General features: G+C 43.4%; 1 protein-coding gene across 2 annotated transcripts in view; it reads left to right on the top strand.

The window, feature by feature from the left end:
• Positions 1-21856, top strand: part of LOC124150270 (echinoderm microtubule-associated protein-like 2) — a 92227-nt gene that overhangs the window by 2595 nt on the left and 67776 nt on the right. The window contains exon 1 of one of the 2 annotated variants that reach the window (XM_048380811.1): positions 16319-16514. The exons of the other annotated variant lie outside the window; for it this stretch is intronic. The gene's annotated coding sequence lies outside the window, so the exon portion shown is untranslated. Of the gene's footprint in view, positions 1-16318; positions 16515-21856 lie in introns of those variants that run through there. 2 annotated transcript variants of the gene reach the window in all.

Here is a 21856-nt window from a genome sequence, read left to right as displayed (position 1 = left end):
TGTGCTTCTTCAAATATGTGTTAGGAAACAATGGATTAAAAAGTCAATATACTAAAGTGTAAAATGAACACGGAGAAGCAAACGAGATTTCAGTCATATATACTCTGCCAAAAAGGAAACGCAAAAATAAGAAACTATAGTAAATATCTGACAGAATATTACCCACATCCATACAAAATTAATACAAAAAGAGAATTGGTCATTCATGCATGGATTGGGATTGATTTGTCTGAAAAGGATAAGGTACTGCAGAATTTTGGTGAAAAGATGGAAAAATCGTCAAAACACAAACACATGAGAGCCTTGCGCCGAAACTACCAACATGACGTGCGCGTGCAACATCACTTGTTGGGCTAGAAACGTTGGGTTTCCATTTGCATGCCACCACAATCTTACAGCAAGTGAACAGCGGAAACATGCCAGGGCTGACGGAAGCCCAACGCTACAACGCCATCGGCCTACTGCAAACCATCTTCCCGAGGCAAGAGAGTTAACTGACTTTAAAAGTCCAGTTTCCACGCTTGCCGAACTTGGCAGGAATTACTTGGCTCGATCGTAGCGCCACCAGTGGCTATTACCAGTTATGTCCCTTCTAAGCCTCTCCTATGGACCAATCAGATTCCACCTCTCGTATCACTTGCGTTTGCTTCACACAAAATGGTGGCGCCAAATCAGGACGATCTGATCGATAATCAAGATCTATATTGTGATAAAATGTGTCTTGCATCGCATCAAATCACATGAACACCTTGATTAAAAACATGAAAAGATTTGGAAAATATCTGCTGACAACGAGTTGGCGGTGCACATGCTTTGCAAATCCTGCAATCGACCGAAATCTGCACGACAGTTTACGAACCGGATTTCGATTTCGAGCGGGAATTTGCTTGGACTATGCATAGACTCGATAGTCCAGCCAAAATGTAACTCCATAATACCAGCCTAGTTCGGCAAGGGTGGAAACTGGACTTTTATAGTCAGTTAACTCTCTTGCCTCGGGAAGATGACTGCAAACAGGAGAATCATCTTCAGCCACAGCCAGGTTTTTCCACATAGCACCAAGAAACATTACAAGACCGTTATCAGATACAAGGGACAACACGTGGCATTCCCAGATCCGGTCGACTACGTATCACTACTAGAGCACAGGACAGCTTCATACAGCTACGTCATTTACGTGAATCGAACCACCAGGGCCACCCCTACGTCAATACCAGGATATTAGCCCAGAAAGAGAGGAACCGTTTACGTGCTGTAGGTATTCGCGCTAGATGACCGGTTCGAGGTGTCATTTTGTCGGACCTGCATCATCGGCTGCGACGTCAAAGGCATCAAGGTAACAGAGTATGGCCACAACTGCGATGGAGACAAGCTTCGCCGTGCGGAAGGCAGACGTCGTGTTTCCAGGCGTTGCGGGGGAGGTTATTCACGAAACTGCATACATGATGTGGACGGATTTGGTGGTGGTAGTGTGATGATGTGGGCCGCCATCTCCTACACTGGTAGAACAGACTTCGTGCAAGTTCTTGGGAATTAAACGGCAAACCGTTACACGGATGAGATTCCTCGATCACGTGTCCTTCCCATAATGCAACAAGCGAACGTCATTTTTCAACAAGAAAACGCCCGACCTCACACGGCAAGACTGACAACAGCTGTTTTCAGGAATCACATCCTGAAAAACATCCAGGTCTCCAGATTTATATCCAATCGAACAATTATGAGATGCACTGGATAAACGACTGCGAGGACGTCAGCAACAACCACAGAACCTCCGACAGTTTGATCACTAAAAGCGGCGTTAAACCATACTTATTCGTTTTCTCCCCGGAATTCCCACCCAAAACAAGACAATGAGAAAGTATGGTTTTACGCTTTTAGCGATATTCCAGCAAAATCACGGCGATGGAAACCGGAAATGGGCTTCACACATTGTCCCCATGTACGGAATCGAACCCTGGTTTTCGGCGTGACGAGCGAACGCTGTAACCACTCGACTACCCCACCGACCGACAATTCAAGCGGAGGACCAAGGGTTATAAATGTTCTAAACTAAGTTCGTTTTCGCTGATACCTAAATGAAATCAAATGTGAAATTGAACATGAAATTAAACTCAGTGTACAATAATTTCCTTTGGAACAAGTGTTGTTCTTGACGCAACGATTTTAAATTTGTTTGTTGGTTATTATCTATTGACTGTAAAATTCCTTTTTTAAAACACATGATACTTTTATTGAGCCTTATTCGAGGCAAACTTTGTCAACGCCCACAGAAAGCGCTTGGGATTTGGGATTTATTACCTTCTCTCACAACTAGTGCGCAACGTCCTGTGACGTAGCATCGATCGGTCTCTCTGGAACGAGCCATGAATTCCTCATTAATAAAATGCTATAAAGGAACATTTGCCATTATAGAAAAATACGAAAAACGCCGACACTTGTTCCCTTGAGTATCCCATCATATCCTAGGCTCCGATCAACAAAGTTATCTAAGCGCTACGATTGTCGTCTTTCTATGTTATGACACCGCTAAGATCGATTTGTAGAACAGAGACCTGGGCCCACTTGCACAAAGCGATCTTAGCACTACAACTATTGTGAGCCTATGTAAAAGTATGGGAGTTACGATCATCTTAGAGAATTCTCGAGTATCCATGTCACTGTTCCCCGTGCGGATGAATTGAAATATAATATCCCTGTGCTTCAGTGGTGTAGCAAACTGCGCTGCCTCAGATAACATTGCTATCCACCCCATGAGGCGCCTGGAGCGTATTTCGCCCTTAAGGGAGTGAGAGAGTGAGTATGGTTTTACGCCGCTTTTAGCAATATTCCGGCAATATCACGGCGGGGGACACCAGAAATGGGCTTCACACATTGTATCCATGTCGGGAATCGAACCCGGGTCTTCAGCGTGACGAGCGAACGCTTTAACCACTAGGCTACCCGACCGCCCCATTTTCGCCCTTGAGTACGCACAAGGTGTAAAGCATGAAGCACTGGAAACGTGTTGAGACGGTATTGGTGGCCTTTTCTGACCTGGAATACCCACAGGGAGAAAAGCATGGCTGTAGTAGGTCTTATTCTCACCTGAACACCCTCAGAGAGAAAAGCGTGGCTGTAGTAGGTACATATTCTGACCTGAAATACTCACAGAGAGAAAAACATGGCTGTAGTATGTACATATTCTGACCTGGAATACCCACAGGGAGAAAAGCGTGGCTGTAGTAGGTACATATTCTGACCTGGAATACCCACAGGGAGAAAAGCGTGGCTGTAGTAGGTACATATTATGACCTGGAATACCCACAGGGAGAAAAGCGTGGCTGTAGTATGTACATATTATGACCTGGAACACCCACAGGGAGAAAAGCGTGGCTGTAGTAGGTACATATTCTGACCTGGAACACCCACAGGGAGAAAAGCGTGGCTGTAGTAGGTTCATATTCTGAACTGGAATACCCACAGGGAGTCAAACGTTAGATTTTGGGGATCTATTGCACAGTGTGATGTATTTACTAGCGGAGTACTCACGGATGGAGAAGAGTGGGTTCTGGTGAAGCGACTCCTCACGACGAGACAGGAATGGAGTGACTTTGAATCTATTGTGTCCCGAACACCCCAGGAAGACAAGTATGATGTACTGAGAACCCGTTCTGTCCTCGAGGTCATAGCAGGTCTCCCTTACATGTATACCAGGTTAATAAGTTTTCAAATAACCTTAAATAAGCCTACAGACAATATGTACAGCATTCATGAGTACATCTATTGGTGGACGTACGGCAAGGCCTGTCAACCAGTAACATTGAAGAGTACATCTATTGGTGGACGTACGGTACGGCCTGTCAACCAGTAACATTGAAGAGTACATCTATTGGTGGACGTACGGTACGGCCTGTCAACCAGTAACATTGAAGAGTACATCTATTGGTGGACGTACGGTACGGCCTGTCAACCAGTAACATTGAAGAGTACATCTATTGGTGGACGTACGGTACGGCCTTTCAACCAGTATTATTGAAGAGTACATCTATTGGTGGACGTACGGTACGGCCTGTCAACCAATAGTATTGAAGAGTACATCTATTGGTGGACGTACGGTACGGCCTGTCAACCAGTAGTATTGAAGAGTACATTTATTGCTGGACAAACGGTACGGCCCGTCAACCAGTAGTATTGAAGAGTCCATCTATTGGTGGACGTACGGTACGGCCTGTCAACCAGTAACATTGAAGAGTACATCTATTGGTGGACGTACGGTACGGCCTTTCAACCAGTAGTATTGAAGAGTACATCTATTGTTGGACGTACGGTACGGCCTGTCAACCAGTAGTATTGAAGAGTACATTTATTGCTGGACAAACGGTACGGCCCGTCAACCAGTAGTATTGAAGAGTCCATCTATTGGAGGACGTACGGTGCGGCCTGTCAACCAGTAGTATTGAAGTGTACATCTATTGGTGGACGTACGGTACGGCATGTCAACCAGTAGTATTGAAAAGTACATCTTTGGGTGGACGTACGGTACGGCCTGTCAACCAGTAGTATTGAAGAGTACATTTATTGCTGGACAAACGGTACGGCCCGTCAACCAGTAGTATTGAAGAGTCCATCTATTGGAGGACGTACGGTGCGGCCTGTCAACCAGTAGTATTGAAGTGTACATCTATTGGTGGACGTACGGTACGGCCTGTCAACCAGTAGTATTGAAAAGTACATCTTTGGGTGGACGTACGGTACGGCCTGTCAACCAGTAGTATTGAAGAGTACATCTATTGGTGGACGTACGGTACGGCCTGTCAACCAGTAGTATTGAAAAGTACATCTTTGGGTGGACGTACGGTACGGCCGGTCAACCTGTAATATTGAAGAGTACATCTATTGGTGGACGTACGGCAAGGCCTGTCAACCAGTAGTATTGAAAAGTACATCTTTGGGTGGACGTACGGTACGGCCTGTCAACCAGTAGTATTGAAGAGTACATCTATTGGAGGACGTACGGTGCGGCCTGTCAACCAGTAGTATTGAAGTGTACATCTATTGGTGGACGTACGGTACGACCTGTCAACCAGTATTATTGAAGAGTCCATCTATTGGTGGACGTACGGTACGGCCTGTCAACCAGTAGTATTGAAGAGTACATCTATTGGTGGACGTACGGTACGGCCTGTCAACCAGTAGTATTGAAGAGTACATCTACTGGTGGACGTACGGTACGGCCTGTCAACCAGTAGTATTGAAGAGTACATCTATTGGTGGACGTACGGTACGGCCTGTCAACCAGTAGTATTGAAGAGTACATCTATTGGTGGACGTACGGTGCGGCCTGTCAACCAGTAGTATTGAAGTGTACATCTATTGGTGGACGTACGGTACGGCCTTTCAACCTGTAGTATTGAAGAGTACATCTATTGGTGGACGTACGGTACGGCCTGTCAACCAATAGTATTGAAGAGTACATCTATTGGTGGACGTACGGTACGGCCTGTCAACCAGTAGTATTGAAGAGTACATTTATTGCTGGACAAACGGTACGGCCTGTCAACCAGTAGTATTGAAGAGTCCATCTATTGGTGGACGTACGGTACGGCCTGTCAACCAGTAGTATTGAAAAGTACATCTTTGGGTGGACGTACGGTACGGCCTGTCAACCAGTTGTATTGAAGAGTACATCTATTGGTGGACGTACGGTACGGCCTGTCAACCAGTAGTATTGAAAAGGACATTTATTGCTGGACAAACGGTACGGCCTGTCAACCAGTAGTATTGAAGAGTCCATCTATTGGTGGACGTACGGTACGGCCTGTCAACCAGTAGTATTGAAAAGTACATCTTTGGGTGGACGTACGGTACGGCCGGTCAACCTGTAATATTGAAGAGTACATCTATTGGTGGACGTACGGTACGGCCTGTCCACCAGTAACATTGAAGAGTACATCTATTGGTGGACGTACGGTACGGCCTGTCAACCAGTAACATTGAAGAGTACATCTATTGGTGGACATACGGTACGGCCTTTCAACCAGTAGTATTGAAGAGTACATCTATTGTTGGACGTACGGTACGGCCTGTCAACCAGTAGTATTGAAGAGTACATTTATTGCTGGACAAACGGTACGGCCCGTCAACCAGTAGTATTGAAGAGTCCATCTATTGGAGGACGTACGGTGCGGCCTGTCAACCAGTAGTATTGAAGTGTACATCTATTGGTGGACGTACGGTACGGCATGTCAACCAGTAGTATTGAAAAGTACATCTTTGGGTGGACGTACGGTACGGCCTGTCAACCAGTAGTATTGAAGAGTACATTTATTGCTGGACAAACGGTACGGCCCGTCAACCAGGAGTATTGAAGAGTCCATCTATTGGTGGACGTACGGTACGGCCTGTCAACCAGTAACATTGAAGAGTACATCTATTGGTGGACGTACGGTACGGCCTTTCAACCAGTAGTATTGAAAAGTACATTTATTGCTGGACAAACGGTACGGCCTGTCAACCAGTAGTATTGAAGAGTCCATCTATTGGTGGACGTACGGTACGGCCTGTCAACCAGTAGTATTGAAAAGTACATCTTTGGGTGGACGTACGGTACGGCCTGTCAACCTGTAATATTGAAGAGTACATCTATTGGTGGACGTACGGTACGGCCTGTCAACCAGTAACATTGAAGAGTACATCTATTGGTGGACGTACGGTACGGCCTGTCAACCAGTAACATTGAAGAGTACATCTATTGGTGGACGTACGGTACGGCCTTTCAACCAGTAGTATTGAAGAGTACATCTATTGTTGGACGTACGGTACGGCCTGTCAACCAGTAGTATTGAAGAGTACATTTATTGCTGGACAAACGGTACGGCCCGTCAACCAGTAGTATTGAAGAGTCCATCTATTGGAGGACGTACGGTGCGGCCTGTCAACCAGTAGTATTGAAGTGTACATCTATTGGTGGACGTACGGTACGGCATGTCAACCAGTAGTATTGAAAAGTACATCTTTGGGTGGACGTACGGTACGGCCTGTCAACCAGTAGTATTGAAGAGTACATTTATTGCTGGACAAACGGTACGGCCCGTCAACCAGTAGTATTGAAGAGTCCATCTATTGGAGGACGTACGGTGCGGCCTGTCAACCAGTAGTATTGAAGTGTACATCTATTGGTGGACGTACGGTACGGCCTGTCAACCAGTAGTATTGAAAAGTACATCTTTGGGTGGACGTACGGTACGGCCTGTCAACCAGTAGTATTGAAGAGTACATCTATTGGTGGACGTACGGTACGGCCTGTCAACCAGTAGTATTGAAAAGTACATCTTTGGGTGGACGTACGGTACGGCCGGTCAACCTGTAATATTGAAGAGTACATCTATTGGTGGACGTACGGCAAGGCCTGTCAACCAGTAGTATTGAAAAGTACATCTTTGGGTGGACGTACGGTACGGCCTGTCAACCAGTAGTATTGAAGAGTACATCTATTGGAGGACGTACGGTGCGGCCTGTCAACCAGTAGTATTGAAGTGTACATCTATTGGTGGACGTACGGTACGACCTGTCAACCAGTATTATTGAAGAGTCCATCTACTGGTGGACGTACGGTACGGCCTGTCAACCAGTAGTATTGAAGAGTACATCTATTGGTGGACGTACGGTACGGCCTGTCAACCAGTAGTATTGAAGAGTACATCTACTGGTGGACGTACGGTACGGCCTGTCAACCAGTAGTATTGAAGAGTACATCTATTGGTGGACGTACGGTACGGCCTGTCAACCAGTAGTATTGAAGAGTACATCTATTGGTGGACGTACGGTGCGGCCTGTCAACCAGTAGTATTGAAGTGTACATCTATTGGTGGACGTACGGTACGGCCTGTCAACCAGTATTATTGAAAAGTACATCTATTGGAGGACGTACGGTACGGCCTGTCAACCAGTAGTATTGAAGAGTACATCTATTGGTGGACGTACGGTGCGGCCTGTACGGTTTGTGCATCGAACCAATCAAATATCTTTTGAAAATGAGTAGTTCTTCATGTATTGACCAAAATGTATGGTATTCGCGTTTCTTTTGTCCGTGTGTATATTTGGGGACGACGTCTGGTTGATCCGCCATGACGTAACATGCCTGGTCTGCTGCACCAACCCTTGGGGCTGTCTGCCTACACGTCGGTCATTTCCCTTAAAGCCACAAACCCAAACTATCGCCTTGCCACATACCAAAACTATCGCCTTGCCACATACCCAAACTATCGTGGGTCACACACCCAAACTATCGTCTTGTTACACACCCAAACTATCGTCTTGTCACACACCCAAACTATCGTCTTGCCACACCCAAACTATCGTCTTACCACACACCCAAACTATCGTCTTGCCACACACCCAAACTATCGTCTTACCACACCCCCAAACTATCGTCTTGCCACACACCCAAACTATCGTCTTGCCACACACCCAAACTATCGTCTTGCCACACCCAAACTATCGTCTTGCCACACCCAAACTATCGTCTTGTCACACACCAAAACTATCGTCTTGCCACACCCAAACTATCGTGGGTCACACACCCAAACTATCGTCTTGCCACACACCCAAACTATCGTCTTGCCACACCCCCAAACTATCGTCTTACCACACCCAAACTATCGTCTTTCCACACACCCAAACTATCGTCTTACCACACACCCAAACTATCGTCTTGCCACACACCCAAACTATCGTCTTGCCACACACCCAAACTATCGTCTTGCCACACACACAAACTATCGTCTTACCACACCAAAACTATCGTCTTTCCACACACCCAAACTATCGTCTTGCCACACACCCAAACTATCGTCTTACCACACCCAAACTATCGCCTTGCCACACACCCAAGCTATCGTCTTGACATACACCCAAACTATCGCCTTGCCACACACCCAAACTATCGTCTTACCACACCCAAACTATCGCCTTGCCACACCCAAACTATCGTCTTGACATACACCCAAACTATCGTCTTGCCACACACCCAAACTATCGTCTTGCCACACACCCAAACTATCGTCTTACCACACCCCCAAACTATCGTCTTGCCACAAACCCAAACTATCGCCTTGCCACACACCCAAATTAAACTATCGTGGGTCACACACCCAAACTATCGTCTTGCCACACACCCAAACTATCGTCTTACCACACCCAAACTATGCATTGCCACACCCAAACTATCGTCTTGACATACACCCAAACTATCGTCTTGCCACACACCCAAACTATCGTCTTACCACACCCCCAAACTATCGTCTTGCCACAAACCCAAACTATCGCCTTGCCACACACCCAAACTATCGTGGGTCACACACCCAAACTATCGTCTTGCCACACCCAAACTATCGTCTTGCCACACACCCAAACTATCGTCTTGTTACACACCCAAACTATCGTCTTGTCACACACCCAAACTATCGTCTTGCCACACCCAAACTATCGTCTTACCACACACCCAAACTATCGTCTTGCCACACACCCAAACTATCGTCTTACCACACCCCCAAACTATCGTCTTGCCACAAACCCAAACTATCGCCTTGCCACACACCCAAACTATCGTGGGTCACACACCCAAACTATCGTCTTGCCACACACCCAAACTATCGTCTTGCCACACCCAAACTATCGTCTTGACATACATCCAAACTATCGTCTTGCCACACACCCAAACTATCGTCTTACCACACCCAAACTATCGCCTTGCCACACACCCAAACTATCGTCTTGCCATACTCCCAAACTATCGCCTTGCCACACACCATAACTATCGTCTTGCCACACACCCAAACTATCGTCTTCCCACACCCAAACTATCGTCTTGTCACACACCTAAACTATCGTCTTGCCACACACCCAAACTATCGTCTTGTCACACACCCAAACTATCGTCTTGACACACACCCATACTATCGTCTTGCCACACCCAAACTATCGTCTTGCCACACCCAAACTATCGTCTTGATGTTCTTTGCGCATCATGGACCTTTATGGCCGATTATTTCCACCGTAAAAATCTGAGTACAATTTTTTGCAATGTCCAAGGTATAACATAGCACAGCTCAATAATGTCTACAAATCGATCACTTTGTTTCGACTAACCATTCACAGCTATTATTGACATCCAATCACGGTGTAATGAACCAGGCGCGGGGGGCGATATTTTCAGACTCTCAGTTACCGTTAGATCGATATAATAAAAGCTGATAGGACTTTGATTGGCTTGATAATTATCTGTAATTAGCGTGTGTTCACCGTACTCGACAAAGCTATCACATTTCATTGCCGGTGGATTGTTAATAACAAAATAGGTTTCTTTACCGGCGTCTGTACTGCTTAGATTGTTTTATTGTCTGACTACAAGCCATACAGTAGACAGCTGTTTCATGTATTATTTCTGGGCGATATAAAGCGACGTGAGTGGACGTGTGTAGCATTTGCAGATTAACGAACACATTTGAATATTTGATGTCCCAAATCATTATGTAATACCGAATTTCCTCTAGAAGATACCTTGTGAAAGCCTATTTAGAGGAATGGGGTTGGGTACAATATATACTCACCCTCACACGCACACACGCACGCACGCACGCACGCACGCACGCACGCACGCACCCCCCAAAAAACAACAACACAAAAACAACAACAAAACAAACAACAACCCCAAAACAAAACAAAAAACAAACAAAAAAACCCCAAAAAAACAAACACACTCACGCATTAATAGACACATACGCACGCACACACGCACGCACACACGCACGCACACGGACTTAATTAAATAATACAAGAAACAACCAAAATATATTCGCTTTAATATATTTACTTACATTGAACTCTGCATGAATTAAAAACATTTGTAGGACTAGCGTACGGTATAAATGTCGTATGGACGGATTTAGATGTTTACTGCATGTGGAGTAGTTACTGCCCTAATCCGAACCGAACCCGAATGTTAAACCGGTTTACATGACCAGCGCGATCAAAACCTTCGTTTTGGTATCTGACACACACGAACCGGTTTAAGTGTAAGCTTGGTCGACGGCTGGAAGCATTCGTCACCAGTCGCCCCTTTCCGTAGCCTGCAAGAAGACTCCATTCGTCACCACTCGCCCCTTTCCGTAACCTGCAAGAAGACTCGTCCCCCTATCGATGAATGTCATGTGCGAAAACACTACAAACCAATCAGAATGCGCGTACTTCGGTCAAAGAATCTCTCTGGATTAATTTGATTTTACATATGTCTTGCATCTAAAAATATACCTAAGATACAGTTAAACGTATTCAATCATACTGTATACATACTGTAAGTCCCGATGTGTTTCAAATAACATCTGAAATATACATGACGTGGGGGAAAATATACGTGAATTATTACGCAACGAGTTGACAGTTCTTTTAACAATGCCCTTAGACGGAACCCAGTGGTAAAAATGGAAACGCGATGGGCACGAGTCGCTATTCGTCTTGTCCCGGAATAACACGAGTTGGTCACGATGGAAGCTCCATTCGTGATCACTCGTGTCATTCCGAGACAAGCCGAATGGCCGAATTGACCTCTCGGGGTCATTTCATCCGGACTGTTTCATCTTGGTTTAACCTCACTGCGCCCTCACCCAAGTCTGTCTCCTAGACCCTGGAGAATATATTGAAAAAGGAGTCCAACTCAAGTCTAGAATTATTGAGCAAGTCTAGATTGCCCCAGCTCCTGAATTTAAGAATAGTTCTGTGTTACTTTTGGATTTTATTATTTTTATTTCGTAGACATATATTTTAAAATAAGATAACTTTATTTCTGTGACTTAATGTGAGTCAACCGCACACTGAGTAATATTGATGAGTATCCGCAGGGTCACTGTTTGTTTTTTTGTTTTTTTTCAAGGCAGTAGTATGCGTATCTGTAACTGTCAAGTGTGGTCAAGACAATTCAGTGAATGATCCATCTACCATTGACACCCTATCAGTCTGATCACCAGATCCATTTAACCCGCAAAGGTCACTGTGGACCAATTCTAACACGAAAACCCCACTGGGATCGCCGGCCATAAGAATGTACGAAAAATAAGGGTCGTCTGTCAGAAGAAATACCCACAGGGCCGTCTGTTAGAAGAATTATTGTACTTAAATAATTATTCATCGTGATCAAACACCGTATTCGACGAAAGAAAAGTGGCACTGTTAGGCCAGTTGTCAATTAACGTGCCGCCATTTGCTATATAGAGTTATGTCCCTTTGCCGTGCAAGCTTTCGCTTATCGAGGGTTCGAATCCCACATTCGCGCGGACTATGTTTTTGATTTGTCATCAGTATGCCAGTCCACTTTAGGCTCCCCTACCACAAAATCAGACACGCTATGAAAATACTGAAATTTTGTTCATAACGACGTTAAACCCAGTCTACTCATTCATATCGTACGAAGAAGTCAGCCAATCTAATGGGCACAGAAAAAATGAGTGAATGTGGTTTTACGCCGCATTTTGAGTCACCCAGTTATATTACTTCTGTTTGTAAATAACCGAGTCTGCACCAGACAAGTAACAGACACAAATGAGCCACGGTTTGGATGTGTGGAAACTCTGACACATTGTCACCTCATTGCAGGGGTTTCTAACGACACGCATGGAGTTCTCTGAATATTTTCCGGCGCGGAGTTAAACTGGTTCCACTGTTGGTTCGCGCAGCGCTCAGCGCCTTTACCCAGCATGCATAGTCCAAACATTTGTACCATATCCGGTTGTAGATGCGCATTATGGATTAAAATACGGACATGTCCATACCTAGAGAGTCTCTTTTAGGCGATACAAAATATATCAAATTGACCCTTAGTGCAATTGCACTTCACAAAATTCCCGTAGTACGCTATTTCTTATTAGACTATGCCGAGGACCAATGAATGCCATGTTTAGTGTCGTCCAATCGCAGCCTTAGAGAAATCGGCCCCCGCCTGTTTACCCGTTTAGGTAGACAGGAACCCAGTCAAACCCGGAACTCAATGGACGACACAGCACCGGTTGAGGCTTTAAGACGGTTTGCGTTGGAAGAAATTATATATATACATACAATAATGGCCCTCGGCTATCTGGGAGTCGCACCGCATATTTACCTTAGCTAGGATGCATACCTGGTTTATCATACAAGGGTACCCATCACTGATAGTACTCCGGTGTAACAGAAATAAATGTCCACTGTTAAATCGATCCCCTTAGCAATGCTACAGATATTTAACTCCTACGTGTGGACGGAAGATCGATGAATTCTCCATCAGACTAATTGGTATTTGCTGTCCATTTCCTATGTTTAGATCATACGAATATACGGCAATCTGATTACAAATCGATCAAAGAGATCGATAGGGTACAATTATGTATGTAAGTAGAATTGTATGTTACCTCAGCGTGTTTCCATTATCAGATTCTCATCAAGGTCACGTGCACATTTGTTATGTATTTAATTTGTTAAATTGCTTTCCTTTTTCATCTTGTCAGTGATAATTCCATGTTGGATTATACCGCTCTTTTGAGGGAACCTTTTTTAGTTCTGAGTGAGTGTGTGAGTGAGTATGGTTTTACGCCGCTTTTAGCAATATTCCAGCAATATGACGGCACAAACACCGGAACGTGTTTGTTTGTTTAACGCCGCACTCATCAAAATTCCAGCTATATGATGGCGGTCTGTAAATAATCGAGTCTGGACCAGACAATCCAGTGATTGACATTATGAGCATCGATCCACGAAAATGGGATACGATGACGTGCATCAACCAAGTCAGCGAGCCTGACCACCCGATCCCGTTAGTCACCTCTTACGACAAGCATGAGTTGCTGAAGACCAATTCTAACCCGGAATCTTCACGGGACCCGGAAAATGAACTTCACACATTGTACCCATGTGGGGAATCAAACCCGGGTCTTCGGCGTGACGAGCCGACGTTTTACAACTTGGCTACCCCAAAACCCCTTTTTTAGAGAACCTGGAAAACAAATCGAATATCTTTAATGGCAAAATAATCGGAAAAAACTTGTGCTTGTTTGCATAGATGATTACACATGTTTTTACAAATTTGATTTACGTAATTCAAACCTTTTATCTCTTTATTCGTTTTCATGTCTCCTTGAGTTGCACATGTATCGTTTGAAATTTGACGTCACGAGGCCCCGTGGCATGCTGATATATATTTAAATATGTTTTTAAATGCTATTCCTGTACCCGATAACCTTGGAAACTCCATCGAAGTGTTTGGATTATTTGAAACGACAATTTCATCAATTTCTTCATCTTTAATGTGAGGTGAGGTGAGGTGAAATGGGGTTTTAACGTGGCGTCCAAGATTATTGCACTTATATAGCGACGTGCATGTACGTTTGTGTGTTTGTGTGGCTGCTTGTACTAGACCGGACTGAGGCCGATTTACAGTGCTAGCTCACTGAGATACCATGCCGCTGTTTAACATGAATACCACACTCAGACACAGTATACTGACTCCGAGCCGACCAGTCCTTGTTTTAGTCGCGTAATGCCGAGCGCCAGACAGGGTACCAACAAGTACCATCTTTTAACGTCTTTTGGTATGACGTGGTCGGGGATCGAACCCCGGACCTTCCGCACAAGACCGTTCATGGTGGCCTTGACATTGACATTGCTTTGAATCTACCAACCAGCGTTGTGTAATTCTAACTCTGTTGTAGCAATTATATGTAGGTATTTTATGGTTCTCTGATGGGGTCTTTGAAATATCTTTCAATTGTGTTTTATTCATCTTTTCAATCATTCTTCGCTCGGCATTGAATCGCTTTTAATTCATCTGTGAATTATCATGATTCGTTTTGAGCCATCTTTTTGTTGGCTTTAGGTCATTCTTAGATCATCTTTAAACCGTCGTTGGAACATCTTTAGTTTTGTTTTTTCCTCCGGTTTTGGCTTAAGGCTGTGACTCGCTTCGTCATCATTTCAAGTCGTCATTGAATTGTCTTTCAGTCGTCTTTGATCATCATGTAGCCGTCTTTAAATCTCTGGCCATTTTTCAGTCGTCTTTGAATCATCTTTAAGTCGTGTTGGAGAAATCTTCCAGTCATCTTCAAAAACTATTTCAGGCATCTTTGAATTATCTTCCTATAGTCTTTGAATCATCTTCCAGTGTCTTTGACTTATTTTCCAGTCGACTTTGAAAAATCTTTAAGTCGTGTTTGATTGTTCTTTTAGGCGTGTTTGAATCATCTTTTAGTCGTGTTTGAATCATCTTTTAGTCGTGTTTGAATCATTTTTAGTCGTGTTTGAATCATCTTTTAGTCGTGTTTGAATCATTTTTAGTCGTGTTTGAATCATTTTTAGTCGTGTTTGAATATTTTTTTAGTCGTGTTTGGTTGTTCTTTTAGGCGTGTTTGAATCATCTTTTAGTCGTGTTTGAATCATCTTTTAGTCGTGTTTGAATCATTTTTAGTCGTGTTTGAATCATCTTTTAGTCGTGTTTGAATCATTTTTAGTCGTGTTTGAATCATTTTTAGTCGTGTTTGAATATTTTTTTAGTCGTGTTTGGTTGTTCTTTTAGGCGTGTTTGAATCATCTTTTAGTCGTGTTTGAATCATTTTTAGTCGCCTTTGAATCATCTTCCAGTCGTCTTTGAATCATCTTCCAGTCGTCTTTAAATCATCTTCCTGGGTCTTTGAATTATTTTTCAGTCGTCTTTTAATCATCTTTTAGTCGTTTTTGAATCATATTCTAGTTGTGTTTGAATCATCTCCCAGTCGTCTTTGAATCATCTCCCAGTCGTGTTTGGATTATCTTCCAGTCGTTTTTGGATTATCTTCCAGTCGTTTTTGGATTATCTTCCAGTCGTCTTTGAATCATCTTCCAGTCGTAGTTGAACTTTTTTTAGTCGTCTTGGATTCAGTTTCAGTTGTCCCTGAATCATCTTTCAGTCACCCCTGAATCATCATCCAGTCGTCTTCAAATCATCTTTAAAACATCTTTAGAGAATCTTTCAGCCGTCTTTAATCATATCCCCATCGTCTTTGAAACATCTTTCATTCTTCAATTTTGAATCGTCGTCTTCATAATCTTTCCCGTCATCTGTAAGTGGTCTTTCAACCCAGTTAATCGCTTCCTCACTCCACACTGGAGACCCGGTGAATCGGAGGAAGTGATTCCATCAGATCAATAAAGAATCAAGTATTTTTATTCTCCGAATCGGGGTCTGGCGTTAGCCGCGTGGGTCCGGGGGGAGCCCCACGTGATTGTCAGCTATTGAAGCCAGTGTCGTCAACATATTGATCCACCCCGAGCAAACAAAACACCCTGACGTGGGGTATCTTGTCTCCTGTAGTCAGGTTACTTGCTCGGTAAAAAAGAGCATCACTTGCACAGGGTACTTTTTCTGCTGTAGGCGACAAGGATAACCCGAATGTGGTTTACTTGTTTGGGCTAGAAACCGTTATCTGAGGAGTGTGTCTTGTCTGCTGTAGGGACGGAGGAACGCGTCGCCGACCAAGGTACGTTGGATTTCTCGATCTGGTCAGATACATATATTCACTTGTCGTTTATTTACCGGGCGTTCGGTCAACGATTATCTGAGAGGGAACACAGATGGAGAAATATAAGGGGGCCAAGTTGCTAGATATAAAAGGAAAAAGGCGTTATGTTAGATACAGAGGTCCAGGTCGTTATGCTAGTTTAGAGGAACGGGTCGTTATACTAGATATAGAACAGGTCGTTATGCTAGTTTAGAGGATCGAGTCGTTATACTAGATTTAGAACAGGTCGTTATGCTAAATTTAGAGGAACAGGTCGTTATGCAAAATGTAGAACAAGTCGTTATGATAGATATAAAACAGGTCGTTATGCTAGATAGAGGAACAAATACTAGCTAGATATAGAGGAACATGTCGTTATGCAAAAGCTAGATATAGAACAAGTCTTTAAACTAGATATTTATCAACGAGGTAGTTATGCTAGATTTAGAGGAACAGGTCATTATGAAAGATAGAGGAACAAGTCGTTATGCTAGATATAGCTGAACAGGTCGTTATGCTAGATAAAGAACAGGTCGTTATGCTAAATTTAGAGGAACAGGTCGTTATGCAAAATGTAGAACAAGTCGTTATGATAGATATAAAACAGGTCGTTATGCTAGATAGAGGAACAAATACTAGCTAGATATAGAGGAACATGTCGTTATGCAAAAGCTAGATATAGAACAAGTCTTTAAACTAGATATTTATCAACGAGGTAGTTATGCTAGATTTAGAGGAACAGGTCATTATGAAAGATAGAGGAACAAGTCGTTATGCTAGATATAGCTGAACAGGTCGTTATGCTAGATAAAGAACAGGTCGTTATGCTAAATTTAGAGGAACAAGTCGTTATGCTAGATATAGAGGAACAAGTCGTTATACGAGATATAGAACAGGTCGTTATGCTAAATTTAGAGGAACAGGTCTTTATGCAAAATATAGAACAAGTCGTTATGACAGATATAGAACAGGTCGTTATGCTAGATAGAGGAACAAATATTATGCTAGATATGTCGTTATGCAAAAGCTAGATACAGAACAAGTCTTTAAGCTAGATATAGAACAAGTAGTTATGCTAGATTTAGAGGAACAGGCCATTATGAAAGATAGAGGAACAAGTCGCTATGCTAGATATAGCGGAACAGGTCGTTATGCAAAATATAGAACAAGTCGTTATGATAGATATAGAACAAGTCGTTATGATAGATATAGAACAGGTCGTTATGCTAGATAGAGGAACACATATTATGCTAAATATGTCGTTATGCAAAAGCTACATACAGAACAAGTCTTTCAGCTGGATATAGAACAGGTCGTTATGCTAGATTTAGAGGAACAGGTTGTTATGCTAGATATAGAACAGGTCGTTATGCTAGATATAGAACAGGTCGTTATGCTAGATTTAGAGGAACAGGTCGTTATGCTAGATATAGAACAGGTCGTTATGCTAGATATAGAGGAACAAGACTTTGTGCTAGATGTAGAACAGGTCGTTGTGCTAAAAAAGAGGGACAAGATTTTAGTGTTTTGAGATTACTGCTTTGAGCATGCTGGATCCTGGAACATGTCGAGACGTGTGTTTGTAACTGCCGTTGTATCGCACTACGGATGTGTTTCACACTCTGCAGTTCGCACCAGCAGGAGCTCACTCCATTACTCAGCACTCGTCTATGCGCTAACACATCCACTTATCCATCCACTCATTAACTCGCTCATCCACTAACCCATCCATCCATTTATCCACCAACTCATCCACATATCCACCCACTCATCCATTCATCCATCCATTCATCCACCAACTCAATCCATTCATCCATCCATTCATCCACATATCCACCCATTCATCCATCCACCCACTCATCCACCCACTCATCCACATATCCACCCATTCATCCACCCGCTCATCCACCCACTCAGCCACCCACTCATCCATTCATCCATCCACTCATCCACCCAATTCACCCAAAACTCACCCATCCAATCGATGTCCACAACAGTACATTATTCAATGACATTAGGGTGGTTATTGAATATTGCGAGTATATGTGGTTTCTAGTCGTGAAGTAAGTAGGTCTCCGGGGATCTTTGTGAATGCTAAGTGGTATAAACTCCACACATAGCAACATATCGACCAGTGTTGGCACTGTGCTCTGACGACACGTCTAGACATTTACAGGGCAGGAAGGAGCACTGCGCAGGTAAGAGGTAGATCTAGTCCTCTGTAACATGCCAGTACCTGGAAGATATATGGAAGAGTATCATTATATACAGTAAGCAAGATTAATTGAATAAATATTTAAGCATTCGTAAATTGCCGGGCAGAAGAAAGTATGTGTTTAAAAAATGGATTTGACAGTCAGCGGAACATTTCACACGATCCAAAACACAACTATGATACCCGTATAAAATACATCACCATCGAATAGTAATTTTTACCCGCCATCAAACATGGGTGTATATACTACTTTTGCTTGGCAGTTTATATACAGATTCTATCGTTACATTAAGAAAGCTCGGTTGATGAGATAAATACTTAAGCATTCATAACTAAATGTTAATGGTGTTTATCATCCAAAACTGACTCCCAGAAGACATATCGCTTGGGTGAGATCAAGCGATATCTACACTTTAGGTATCGCTGTAATGAAATTGCATCACAATGCTTTGCAGACCATTGTGACGTCATTGGTTACCATGACGTCACAATCAAATGACATCACTTATGGCTCTGCCACTGTAGATGTTAGCAGTACTTTTTACACTTAAGACACTCTTATTACTGTCTACAAACTGAAAAAGTTGGAAGAATGATGTTGGATGAAAAATAAAATTTCACCCTCGTGTCTTTTGATATCAAATATATCAACACTCGTTGATAATATTGGAAAAAATCCTCGGCAAGCCTCGTAGTTTTCCCACTTTTATCAACTCGTGTTGATATATTTGATATCAAAAGACACTCGGGTGAGATTCTCTATACAAACACTAAAATGTTATTTGTTGTACTACTGATGGTTTGAGTAAAAGGGTAACTTGGGGACTTTCATGTTTTATGTTAGTTAGGGTTCTAGACGTAATAGCTGGGCTACGTACCGAAGTAGTGACTTGTTTGTTGTTTTGTCGTTAAAGTAAGACTTGTGAGGTGAGGTGAGGTGAAATGGGGTTTAACGTCGCGTCCAAGATTATTACCTTTATATAGCGACGTGCATGTACGTGTGTGTGTCTTTATGTGGCTGCTTGTACTAGTCCGGACTGATGCCGATTTATAGTGCTGAGATACCATGACACAGTTTAACATGAATACCCCACTCAGACACGGTATACTGACTCCGAGCTGACCAGTCCTTGTTTTAGCCCCTTAATGCCGAGCGCCAGACAGGGTAACAAAAAGTACCATCTTTTAACGTCATTTGGTATGACGCGGCCGGAGATCGAACCCCGGACCTTCCGCTCTCCGGCGGACGCTCTACCACTAGGCCACGGAGGCGGTCTTTAAGACTTGTGAACTAGGGCATGAATAAGGAAGAGGATTTATGGATGTCAGCTTCTTTATTGTGAGGAACACAACGTTTCGGGGTATATGCTTACTCCTTCATCACCTAATTCTCTTATGTGTATCATTAAATGTCAATCACTGGGTTGTCTGATCCAGACTCGATTATTTACAGACAGCCGGCATATAGCTGAAATATTGCTGAGTGATGCGTTGAACAACCAACCAACAAACAAAACTTCTGAATGCCTGTCAGAGACTTAGGGCATGAATGTATCGACTTTAAGGTGTTACGGGTAGGGCAGAACATGCTCACCCTTTTCGCGAACACCTGGTGTCACCACTGGTCTTTAGTAATCCATTCATACAACTGTCACTGCCATTTCACCTTCAACGCCCAATAGAATCTGTCCCGACGGATACTCAAGACTGGCATTCGTAACCAACTCGTGTTATTCCGGGACAAGCCGAATAGCGACTCGTGCCCCTCTCGTGGCCATTTTTGCGACCGGGTTCCGTCTTAGCGCAAACGGGCATACCTAAAACAATTGTCAACTCGTTGCGTAATAGTTCACACATTTTCCCCATATATTATATACATTTCAGATGCAATTTAAAGCACATCAGGACGTGCGGAATCATACAGTATGATTGAACACATTTAACTGTGTCTTTGGTATATTTTAGATGCAAGACATATGTAAAATCAAAAATTATTTCTGAGGGATTCTTTGACGAAGAACTTGAAATCATACGCGTATTCTGATTGGTTTGTCGTATTTTCGCACATCACATTCATCGATAGGGGGACGAGTCTTCTAGCAGGTTACGGAAAGGGACGAGTGGTGACGAATGGTGAATCTTGTTTATATTTGCATTTGCACCAGCCTCCGCGGTCTAGGTAAATGTGCAGACAAATACCCATCAATTATCCAGCATGTAATTTACCATCACGTACCGCAGTGGGATGTTCAGTCAGAAAAGGTACCGTGTAACCTTGTCTCGTCACAGTTGATGCAGTTTCTACACAGAGTTGCCGTACAGGAAGTCCCGAGGCGGGGATAGTGCAGATCTGAATGTCACACACAGGAATTTTTATGCATTAATCTGTGATAAATTTGCTACATTTGTCGGTAGCGGGTCGAACGAGCTGAAAGTTCTGTAACGGGGTGGATAGGGCCATACAGTTCGTACATTCCCGTACATTCTCGTACATTCTCGTACACTTCCGTTCATTTCCGTACAATCCAGCACCCCGCTTCCCACACATGTAACTGAAACACTCAATTGTTTACAGGCCGCCGTTTTTTTAACTGCCGGGGAAAAGATGGTATACACCAGGTTTGATGGGGGCTAAAAATGAAACAAGCAAGAAATGGTTATTCGATGGTGACGTATTTGACACGGGTATTGGTAGTTGAGTTTTGGATCTTACTTTTGCAGTGTTTCTTCAGCCTAGCAACGTTTGGATAACGTTTGTAGTTTTTTGGTCAAATGTGTACTATTTTTTGTCCCACAGTTTTGCGGTAAAATTGTTAAGTGCGTTAAGCAAAACAACAAACACACAAAACAAACAATATATACATATATACGCATGGTCTGAAACTTTATACATTAGAGTATGCTACCCGTGAAGATCCGGGGTAGAATAGGTCTTCAGCAACCCATGGTAGCCGTTAAAGGCGACTATGCTTGCCGTAAAAGGCGACTAACGGGATCGGGTGGTCAGGCTCGCTGACTTGGTTGATGCATGTCATCGTATCCCAATTGCGTAGATCGATGCCCATGTTGTCAATCACTGGATTGTCTAGTCCAGACTCGATTATTT

Source organism: Haliotis rufescens, unplaced genomic scaffold, assembly GCF_023055435.1.
Source record: "Haliotis rufescens isolate VD_foot unplaced genomic scaffold, xgHalRufe1.0.p SCAF_33, whole genome shotgun sequence".
Classification (NCBI taxonomy): domain Eukaryota; kingdom Metazoa; phylum Mollusca; class Gastropoda; order Lepetellida; family Haliotidae; genus Haliotis; species Haliotis rufescens.
Note: the sequence above shows the minus strand (reverse complement) of the source record. Positions and strands in the feature narration are given on the sequence as shown.